Raw genomic sequence first — 11,895 nt, forward strand, 5'->3', positions numbered from 1 at the left:
GACCGCACCGCCACTTCCCAGCAAATTAGGGACACTGTTGCTCCTGGGGTATCGGCGAGGACCATTCGCAACCGTCTCCATGAAGCTGGGCTACGGTCCCGCACACCGTTAGGCCGTCTTCCACTCACGCCCCAACATCGTGCAGTCCGCCTCCAGTGGTGTCGCGACAGGCGTGAATGGAGGGACGAATGGAGACGTGTCGTCTTCAGCGATGAGAGTCGCTTCTGCCTTAGTGCCAATGATGGTCGTATGCGTGTTTGGCGCCGTGCAGGTGAGCGCCACAATCAGGACTGCATACGACCGAGGCACACAGGGCCAACACCCGGCATCATGGTGTGGGGAGCGATCTCCTACACTGGCCGTACACCTCTGGTGTTCGTCGAGGGGACACTGAATAGTGCACGGTACATCCAAACCGTCATCGAACCCATCGTTCTACCATTCCTAGACCGGCAAGGTAACTTGCTGTTCCAACAGGACAATGCACATCCGCATGTATCCCATGCCAGCCAACGTGCTCTAGAAGGTGTAAGTCAACTACCCTGGCCAGCAAGATCTCCGGATCTGTCCCCCATTGAGCATGTTTGGGACTGGATGAAGCGTCGTCTCACGCGGTCTGCACGTCCAGCACGAACGCTGGTCCAACTGAGGCGCCAGGTGGAAATGGCATGGCAAGTCGTTCCACAGGACTACATCCAGCATCTCTACGATCGTCTCCATGGGAGAATAGCAGTCTGCATTGCTGCGAAAGGTGGATATACACTGTACTAGTGCCGACATTGTGCATGCTCTGTTGCCTGTGTCTATGTGCCTGTGGTTCTGTCAGTGTGATCATGTGATGTATCTGACCCCAGGAATGTGTCAATAAAGGTTCCCCTTCCTGGGACAATGAATTCACGGTGTTCTTATTTCAATTTCCAGGAGTATATATATATATATATATATATATATATATATATATATATATATATATATATATATATAATGATAAAGATTTTGATAAAGAACAAACAATGTATGTACCTTAAAAGTGTTCGAAAGTCATTTTATATATATATAATGACTTTCGAACACTTTTAAGGTAAATACATTGTTTGTTCTTTATCAAAATTTAAATTGTCTCTGATGGACACACGTCCAGATCGTCCGCTCCCAAAACTCCGCCATCTCTCTCGCCACGTCCACCACTGCTGGCGTCTCACCTCCAGCTGCGCAACGCTACGCGTTGTTCACATCCAGGTGCCCAACACTACAATAGCCAATATTACAACAATGCTAACCAGCCACAGACTGCACACAGCACAGCCAGTGATTTTCATACAGAGCGCTACGTGGCGTTACCAATATAAAAACCTAAACAGCCTACTTTCAACCTTCTTTAGGGTCATGTCTACGTACGTTTAACTTTCAAACATGTTTGCACATAGGTAGTAAGAGTATTATTTTATTTTATTTTTATTTGCACGTCAGGTTCCGTAGGACCAAATTGAGGAGCAAATATACAAGGCCATGGAACATGTCAGTACATGAAATTACAACATAAAAATAATAACAGATAAAAATAAATGTTTATGATCCCGAAAAGAGTCAGTCCATAAGTTCAAGTAAACGCAGTCAACAATACAATAAGAATCAGCTTAATTTTCCAAGAAACTCCTCGACAGAATATAAGGAGTGACCCATGAGAAAACTCTTCAGTTCCGATTTGAGAGCGCGTGGATTACTGATGAGATTTTTAAATTCGAGTGATAGTTTATTGAAAATGGATGCAGCAGTAAACTGCACACCTTTTTGCACAAGAGTTAAGGAAGTCCGACCCAAATGCAGGTTTGATTTCTGCCGAGTGTTAACCGAGTGAAAGCTGCTTATTTTAAGAAATAAGCTAATACCGATAACAAGAAATGACTGTAATGAATATATATAGAGAGAGAGGCCAATGTCAAAATACCCGGACTCATGAACAGGGGTCGACAAGAGATTCGTGAACTTAACCACTCCTTTTAGAATGGGAAGAGGTATCCCAAAATATAATACTATACGGCATAAGAGAATGAAAATAAACAAAGTAGACTAATTTTCGTGTCGAACGATCACTCACTTCTGATACCGTGCGAATAGTAAAAATGGCAGTGTTAAGTCTTTGAACAAGATCCCCAACGTGGGCTTTCCAAGGCAGCTTATTATCTATCTGAACACCTAGAAATTTGAACTGTTCAGTTTCACTAATCATATGCCCGTTCTGTGAAATTAAAACGTCAGGTTTTATTGAATTGCGCGTTAGACACACCATAATGTGTCAAACGTGTCAAATTCTCATAAAGGAAGTTTCTTTCCCGCCACGATTCCTGCTGCTACTTCCAGGTATCAGTAAAAAGTATCAGCACATAAAACAATTATCGTCTGAATTTCGTATTCAACGGATTATGTACTAACTTGCGTATTTTTTTCATAAAAGTTAGTGTCCCACACTTTTACACGTTTGTAGATCAATGAGCATTTCTATCAAAACTAGTATGCATCTCATATATTGCTGCGCGCCTGTACGTAATCAGACATATCACATGAAGTGTAATTGGAGTAATAAATCGATCTGCCTTGAAAGAAAGAATGTAATCGAGAGATCGCTTGTTTAACCGCAAAGCGACAGGGGATTCACGTATCTATAGCTTCGTAATCCGATGTGTGAAGTAATAGCGCTCTTCACGTAATCTCTTAAAGTCTGGGTTCTGACAAACAATTTAATCCAATGTCACGTGTCTATGCCATTCAACCAGACAAAAACTACATCTACAACTATACTCTGAAAACCACTGAAGTGCATGGCAGAGGGTGCTAACCATTGTAATCACGTCTTATGGTTTCTTCCCGTACCGTTCGAGTATGGGGCAAGGGAAGAAGATAGCTTAAATGTCTCCAGGCGGGCTGTAATAAGTCTACTGTTCTTCTCGCTGTTCCTAGTTCCTATATGAGAAATGCTTATTCCTAAGTTCCTCGCTTAAGTCTTGGTCTCCCTCTACAACTTTGCCTTTGACCCCCCTCCACCCCCTCCCACACTTAATAGAATAACTAAATTAATTATTTCTTCGTGCTGCAGGACTATTAACTATTCTTTTAGCCAAGCTGAGTCATCAACTTTTCTGCCATCATGGGCCAGTATATTTTCATCAGATATCCAGTCTATCCATCTAATCTCAATTATTCTTCCCAAGCACGGCATTTCAAAATCCTATGTTCCCTTCCTGTCTGAATCTTTTGCAGTCTATGTTTCTCTTCCGTACAAGTTCACAATCCAGACAAATAACCCAGAAAAACTTCCTAACGCTTAAAATTATATTCGATGTTATCAAGTTCTCTTTTGCGGAAACGCAGTTCTTGCTGTTACCAGTCTGGATTTATGTCTTCTCTTCTTCGCCCACTACCAGTTGTTTCAGTTGTTTTACTGGTCAAATGGTAACATTCTTCTGGTACTTTCAGTGTACCATTTCCTAATCGAACTCCTACGGTACCGTCATGCTTAGTTGGAGTACACACCATTACCCTTGGTTTCCCTTCTGATATTCAAGTATAGTCTCCTTTCAAGACATTCTGATCTTTCAAGACCTTTGCCGTCTCTGACAGAATTACAATGTCATCGGCAAACCTCAAATACTTTTAACCAATTCTGGTTTCATAAGGAACCATTGTCCGCAGCGACTGAAGACTATTATAAGGAAGGATAGGAACACAGTGATCAGTCACAATCCCATTGGTTTTCTATTATTTTTTTGCATCCAGATTTCAGCTATAAATAGCCATCTTCAGTACATTTGAGTGAGTTACTTTCCAACAAACTCGCAGCAGTACATGCCACCACATTTCTTTACTAGGCTATTGGCAGAAGTGATACACAATACGCTTCTAAATCCTTCCATCAATTAAATTCAATACGTCCTGTGATAGCCCAGGATAGGCCTTGTCTTTTTACCTATTTGATTCTATGCTGCCTATATTATTTAATGTGTTAAAGCTGCCTATTCGTCTTCTACTGCATTCCTCTCCCCTGTCCTAGGCAATCGTTGCCTAATGCTTCTCTGAAATTGCCAACAACTGCTGATTCTTTCAAATTATACACATCCCATTTCCTTCATTTCCAATACTTTTGCAATTTCTTCAGTTTTAATCAACTGTTGAAAAGCAATAAATTGTGGTGAGAGTCTACGTCTTTCCGTGGAAATGACTTACAGTTTAAAATCTGATTCCGCTTTCTCCAGGTCTCCTCCACTTATATAACCTTCTTCCATGATTCTTAGCCGCGCAGGATTAGCCGAGCGATCTCGGGAGCTGCAGTCATGGAGTGTGCGGCTGGTCCCGGGGGAGTTTCGAGTCCTTCCTCGGGCATGGGTGTGTTGCTTGTCCTTATGATACTTTAGGTTAAGTGGTGCCTAAGCTTAGGGACTGATGACCTTAGCAGTTACATCCCATAAGATTTCACACACATTTGAACATTTTGAACATGATTCTTAAACCAAGTGTTAATGGCTCTGAGCACTATGCGACGTTACTTCTGAGGTCATCAATCGCCTAGAACTTAGAACTAATTAAACCTAACTAACCTAAGGACATCACACACATCCACGCCCAAACCAAGTGTCAGCGATGATTAAATTAAGCTCTGTGGAAAATTGGGATGATATCACAAGAGTTGGAGAAAAAGCACGTGTTCAAATGAGTCGTGACGTCGGAAGTTCACTGAAGCTTTTTGCAGATGATGCTGTGGTGTATCGAGAGGTTGCAACAATGGAAAATTGTACTGAAATGCAGGAGGATCTGCAGCGAATTGACGCATGGTGCACGGAATGGCAATTGAATCTCAATGTAGACAAGTGTAATGTGATGCGAATACATAGAAAGATAGGTCCCTTATCATTTAGCTACAAAATAGCAGGTCAGCAACTGGACGCAGCTAATTCCATAAATTATCTGGGAGTACGCATGAGGAGTGATTTAAAATGGAATGATCATATAAAGTTGATCGTCGGTAAAGCAGATGCCAGACTGAGATTCATTGGAAGAATCCTAAGGAAATGCAATCCGACAACAAAGGAAGTAGGTTACAGTACGCTTGTTCGCCCACTGCTTGAATACTGCTCAGCAGTGTGGAATGTGTACCAGATAGGGTTGATAGAAGAGATAGAGAAGATCCAACGGAGAGCAGCGCGCTTCGTTACAGGATCACTTAGTAATCGCGAAAGCGTTACGGAGATGATAGATAAACTCCAGTGGAAGACTCTGCAGGAGAGACGCTCAGTAGCTCGGTACGGGCTTTTGTTAAAGTTTCGAGAACATACCTTCACCGAAGAGTCAAGCAGTATATTGCTCCCTCCTACGTATATCTCGCGAAGAGACCATTAGGATAAAATCAGAGAGATTAGAGCCCACACAGAAGCATACCGACAATCCTTCTTTCCACGTACAATACGAGACTGGAACAGAAGGGAGAACTGATAGAGGTACTCAGGGTACCCTCCGCCACACACCGTCAGGTGGCTTGCGGAGTATGGATGTAGATGTAGATGTAATTAAAGAACCATCTTGCTATGTATAACAAATTTCAAACTTTTCGGTAAAAACTTTTTCATCCTTTGGTAGAAAATATAAAGAACCGCTTTGAAGGCTTCGATTTATTTACAGATGCAGCCATATTAAATCCAGACGTATGACCTTCAGGCGAATATTGAACCCGTGTTTTATTGGGATATGTCAATTCCTCGCTTATGTAAGACGGTGAATTTTAAAATAAGTGAAAGCACGTATGTGTCATTACTTTAAGGTTATCTATCACGAAAATAAACTACTTGTGAAAGCAATCGAAATTATAACCGAATGTGAACGCAGATTTAGTGTCATGAATCTACAGCTGACTGATCACAAAAATCATTTGCAAATTCCGACACTTCTAAATGCTCCCGTATCTAGGCAAGACGTCAGTTAATCCAGATGGCTCTGGAAAATTTATATTAGCGTGTGGATACGCCAATCAAGTTTATCGACTTGAGAACTAGCTATGCAATATCCACGTGAGTATAATAAATTCAATCACAGGTAAGTATATTGTATTAATCCATGATTGTAAACGTTATTATTACGTGATTGAACACTCTTTCCTTGCGTGGGACTGGACTGCATGGCTGCTAAGGACTCTCGAAGTGTGTAGTAGGCTTATATCTCGGAAAAATCCTTGGTTTGCAATATACCGTTACTCACTGCTATACCAGACGCTACCGTGTGGAAGCTGGAGCGGCACAAACACCCCGCGTGGCGACAAAGACGGCCGTTTCTTAACGTCATATAGAGCGCACAAGGATTGTTTTATTTTTCATTCTTTTGCATTTGATTTTGCGAAACACTTGTTAAATACTATGGAATATTACACTTATGAGCCAAAACAATATGACCTTCGATGGTAATGTCTTCTGAAGGCCTCCCTACAGGTCACGAGGAATGTTGATCTATATGGAAGATACGCGACAGCTTCCTCTATCGAGGTGGCAGAACGAAGATCAACATGCGAAAGAGCACTGCAGTTCAGCATTATGCGAACTGGATGAAGATACCAGCTGTAGGTGATCAGAACTACCAGGGGCTAAGCTCTAAAATAGACAAAGTTTTACGGCTAAAGGGCGCATATATTTTCAAGCGGTCAGTGTAAATCGAATGAGTCAGTGGATCGCGTCATTTCTGGAGGTAGGCATAATTTGGATGATCAGTGTTTTGTTGAATAGTCGCGAATATTAAGTGATAGAATAGTAGACAGTTGGGATGTGTGCAAAATATTGATGAAAGACGTAATGAAGGCAATAAGATGCAACTGAGAAAGTTCTGTTGACGCTTCAAGCGACTCAAGTTTTTATATTAAAAATCGTGTGTCAGTAATAAATGGTTCAAATGGCTCCGAGCACTATGGGAATTAACATCTGAGGTCATCAGTCCCCTTGACTTAGAACTACTTAAACCTAAGGACATCACACACATCCATGTCCGAGGCAGGATTCGAACCTGCGACTGCAGTGATCGCGCGGTTCCAGACTGTAGCGCCTAGAACCGCTTGGCCACCCCGGCCCGCGGTCAGTAATAAACGGTGGAGATTTTAAGAGGGAAGTATTCCAAAATGAAAACAACAGAGCAAGAGCGATTGGTATCTTAAGGGGGTCAGGGTTGAAATATTTTACTAAATCGTGGATGGAATTAGATTTGTTGTCCCTGTGAGATAGCGTACATAAACCATGTGCATACTGCCATAAACAATGATCAAATTGTATTAAAAATCTAAACGGGAAATGGGATTGTTACCATGCAGTCAGTCACATCTCTTAATCTTCTCTTTTCCTCCTGTGACTTCTTCACACCCACATAAATAATTTCCGATTGACTTTAACTAAATTCACGGTCGCTAATGTTCATTTAAATACAAGGTGTTTCAAAGCCTATGCATAAAACGTCTAGGCGTGATAGAGCGCGTCATGGAGACGTGGGCAACGCTAGGCCTTTTTCATTGAATTCGCCGGCCCTGGGAGACGAGATTTCACTGAATTATCAAGGCCTACAAATAAGGTGTACTGCATCTGCAGACTACCTACCCCAGTAAATTGATAGAATCACTTTCAACTAGACCTTTGCGCGGAGCACATTCCTTGCAGAAGTCGCAGAGTGCCTACGTCCTGCCGGCTCTCACTTTCATAGCCGAGAATAAAAGTCACCCAGCGTAGCCAGGAAGTATCAGCGAACCATTTTCTTCTCGAACCAAAGTTGATTCTCATGAAGTGATCTATTATCCTCCGGGCTTTAGTACATCGATGCTGAGCTCACCAGTTGACCTGCAGGAAGGAAGCAGAGTGACTTGAGTATCTCATCAGGTGGGTGGAGACGGAGCTATAGCTAAGTTCGAGAATGAAGGTTGTTGGGGAAGCAACTACGGATTCTTATGAGAGAACAAACCAACATTCGGTTGCAGTGGCCTACATGAACAACTGAAAAGCTACATGAAGACGACTAGACGATAATCTCAGAACCACTGCTTGCCACGAGCGAAGGGTCGTGCACCACTTACCACTATAGCTTTATTTAACGTATTAAACAAGGTCCTACACAAAGGAATATTTTCTGCGTCGATCGAAGCCCGTGATTAAATATAACTCAGGATAGTAAAGAGTGAAAAATTCAGTATTTTCTTTTTTTTATTTTGTTACCGTAAAATTGTAAACGCATGTCTGTGTTGTGGCCTTGGTTCAGGAGGCTGACATGAAATATCTCTCGACGCTAGTCTATACTGTGCAAATCCCTGTATCTCTGCGTAACGACTGCAAGTTATATCGAATTGAACTTGAATCCTTGGTGTGTGTCTCTCTCTCTCTCTGTGCAATTTTAACTCTTCCCCCGCCCCTCCACCAGCCCACATACACACTTCTTTTTCCCACCATCTTCAGATTGTTCCATTGTGTTTCGATATGTGTCCTACCCACCTAGCATTATTTCTAGTCAAGTTGTGCAACGAAAGTTTTTTTTTGTCTCCGACTCTATTAATTGCCTCTTCACTGATTATTTTGCTTCTGTGTCGTTTCCTAATTTAATTCCCAAACATCATCATATTAAATTCATCAGCCTTATTTAAGTGTTGTTGATATTAATTTTCTTTTCAAGATATTTCCATTCCATTTAAATGCTTTTCTAAGTTTTTTTCTTCTCTGCCACAATTAAAATGCAATCGACAGACTTTAAAGTTAATGTTTCTTCCCTCCTGATTTTAATTTAATTTCTAAAATTTTCTTTAATTTCCGTTATTGCTTGCGCAGTGTAGAAGAGGAGACTAAAATTTGCTTTAGTATCGACATATAAGTTCCATAGACATAGACGTACAGTCTTTCATTAGTAGCTGTATCACGTCGGATCACCATTTTCATAGAGTAACCAAAACTTCTGTATAATTTCAAAAGAAGAACGTCGTCACTAGCACGGACTTACCGAATAGTAACCTATTGTGTCGCAGAGAGGACCTGCTATTGAATCTGACCTGTTTATAAACTGGCAGTATTTCCTTAGTTAATAACACCATCATAACAAATCACACGATCGTATTTTAGAACTTGCATTTACTGATGTAAATTCAACAAATGACACATATGTTATGCAATTTACCGTTTCCAGTGAGTAGCCAGCTTTGTTATGAAAGGTTAAGTTCCTAATCTATTTTCTCTCCGCCCGACCGTAATGTTTCACACGGGCGGAGCGGAGGTGTTTAGATCTCGAGTGTCCTGATTGGCGGACGAGTAGGCGTATTTCACGTGATAACTGCAGGATCAGCACCAGGTAAGGCGCTTAATACCTACGTGACACGTGCCGCGTGTTGTTATATAAGGATGGGATGAGACGTACGAGAATTTCGTGATCCTTGACATCCATTGTTCTTTCTGAGTTGTAAATCGCATTAGCGCCCAGCCTTCCGAAAAACATCCTATAGCACGCCTACCAGAAGCGTGGAAACACTGAAACTGATAAGCCTTATCAGATAATTTGGAGGTCTATCATGAGGAAACAACCAATGTGTTATGTCTGACAAAGGCCTTGTTTCACTGTACCAACGAACCGGGTTGCTTAGCCTTTCAAGGAAAGGAAGGAAGGGTAGGTTTCATCGTCCATCGACTACTAAGTCAATGGAGTCGGAGCACAAGATTGGAATGCGAAATGATGAGAAAGCAATAAGGTCGTGTCCTTTTCAAAGGGACAGTCACAGCAATTTCGTTTAAGCGATTTAAGGAAACCACTGAAAAATTAAACTTGGATGTCTGACATAATTCGAACTTCTATCCTCCCAGATGCGAGTACTGTGTCTTAACGTTCGGTCTCTGCTTCACACCAACTGAATCATTGGTAGATGAGTAACATGTTCAACTATGTGTCTTGCGAACAAGTAATAGCAGCTCGAGAAACTTCAAAACCACATACTACAAAAAAGAAAAGAATCCTTCCAAAATCAAAAGTTATTTCGTTTCTTTGCTCTCTAGGAGTTCAAGTTCCACGGTTCAAAGCGCTCACCATGGCATCATTTTAACGTCCAGAAGTCGGTTCCATGTGCTGTTATTAGTGTGTAAATTCACTACCTGAGGATTGGTAAACAAATAGCAGAAGAGTAGCAGTTACAGCTTTTACTCAAACTCCACTTTTTCTCTGATGTTCTTTGTTACTACACACAATTATCGAGGGTGGCAGAATAATGTGCAGAATCACAACGTTTATTTCCCAAACTATATATAAATCAAACTGACACAATAATTTAAAATGTTGAATATAAGCAGCTGCTCAACAACGGTGATTATAAATTAATAATTCGAGAAAATAATCCAACGAGTTGCATATTTAAAGGTTTATTAACAACCTTTGACCATCGTTTTAACACTTGTAAAATTGTCTTCTTCTGAAGTACATGGAACTATTGAGAAAATTTGTACGTAAAAAGTAAAGAGAATTCTCAAATTGTAAAGGATGTACAAAACCACTGGACAAAAATATAATAAACGTAAAATCAAACATTGGTGACGACAAATTTCAGAGCAAAGGAGCTCATGTCGAGTAACATCGTATGTGTGACCATCAGTAAAACCAAATATAATCCCTTAAAACACATTCCCATTGGAGTTGGGCTAAGCGTAAATGTCTAAATATTACATGTACAGAGAATTAAAAAACAGTGGAATGTCCCGTATACGGCTGGTGCCGTGCAGTGAGCAGCTAAGTCACCCTCAATATCCCCAATGCTGAAATTCGACCTCCCACATTGCTAAGCGACCAGTCTTATGTGGCCTGGTTAACACCCAAGTAACGGCCTCAATTAACTAGGTTTCGAGTAAGAAAGGTCGATGTTCTAACAAGGAAAACTCCCCATCCTTGCGTGTACAACTTGTAGAGTAGCCCTCTATGCCATAATGAGTCGAAGGCTTTGGCTACGTCTAATAGCAATATCCCGCAGTAGCCTCCGTGGTTGAAGCCCTCTGTGGCTGCATCAACCACTCTCATGATCTGTAGTGGGGCAGAGTGGTTCTGCCGGAATCCAAATTGGAAATAAGGCAGAAGTTTCCAGAATGAGATTTTCACTCTGCAGGGGAGTGTGCGCTGATATGAAACTTCCTGGCAGATTAAAACTGTGTGCCCGACCGAGACTCGAACTCGGGACCTTCGCCTTTCGCGGGCAAGTGCTCTACCATCTGAGCTACCGAAGCACGACTCACGCCCGGTACTCACAGCTTTACTTCTGCCAGTATCCGGCTCCTACCTTCCAAACTTTACAGAAGCTCTCCTGCGAAACTTGCAGAAGTAAAGCTGTGAGTACCGGGCGTGAGTCGTGCTTCGGTAGCTCAGATGGTAGAGCACTTGCCCGCGAAAGGCGAAGGTCCCGAGTTCGAGTCTCGGTCGGGCACACAGTTTTAATCTGCCAGGAAGTTTCAAGGCAGAAGTTGCTCTCTGGTGATATGTTCCTGTATGGGTATTAGCAGGAGGCACTCATAGATCTTGCTGAGAGTGGCTAGAGGCTAATCGGCCCGTAGTGCTGCGGGAATGGAGGGTCTTTCCCTGTTTTGTGTATCGCGACCGCTTCCGCGCGTTTCCAGCAAGCTGGGAACGAGTAGTCTCATTGAAGACGTTCGCGTGTGTGATCGCCACTGTTACTGCTTCTTTACTGACAAGACAATACTCTCCGCTTCCTTTTATAGTGGCGGGTCTGCCTCTCATGACATCTAATTTTCCTTTCAGCATTACATAGGGACGTCCAGATGTGTGACTATGTACTGTAAGGTTCCCAAATTGACAGTAGAGTTATTGCAGGAGCCTACTAAAGAAAAGACCTGCTAGGGACGTTTCATAAATAAT

Source organism: Schistocerca gregaria, chromosome 1 (assembly GCF_023897955.1).
Source record: "Schistocerca gregaria isolate iqSchGreg1 chromosome 1, iqSchGreg1.2, whole genome shotgun sequence".
Classification (NCBI taxonomy): domain Eukaryota; kingdom Metazoa; phylum Arthropoda; class Insecta; order Orthoptera; family Acrididae; genus Schistocerca; species Schistocerca gregaria.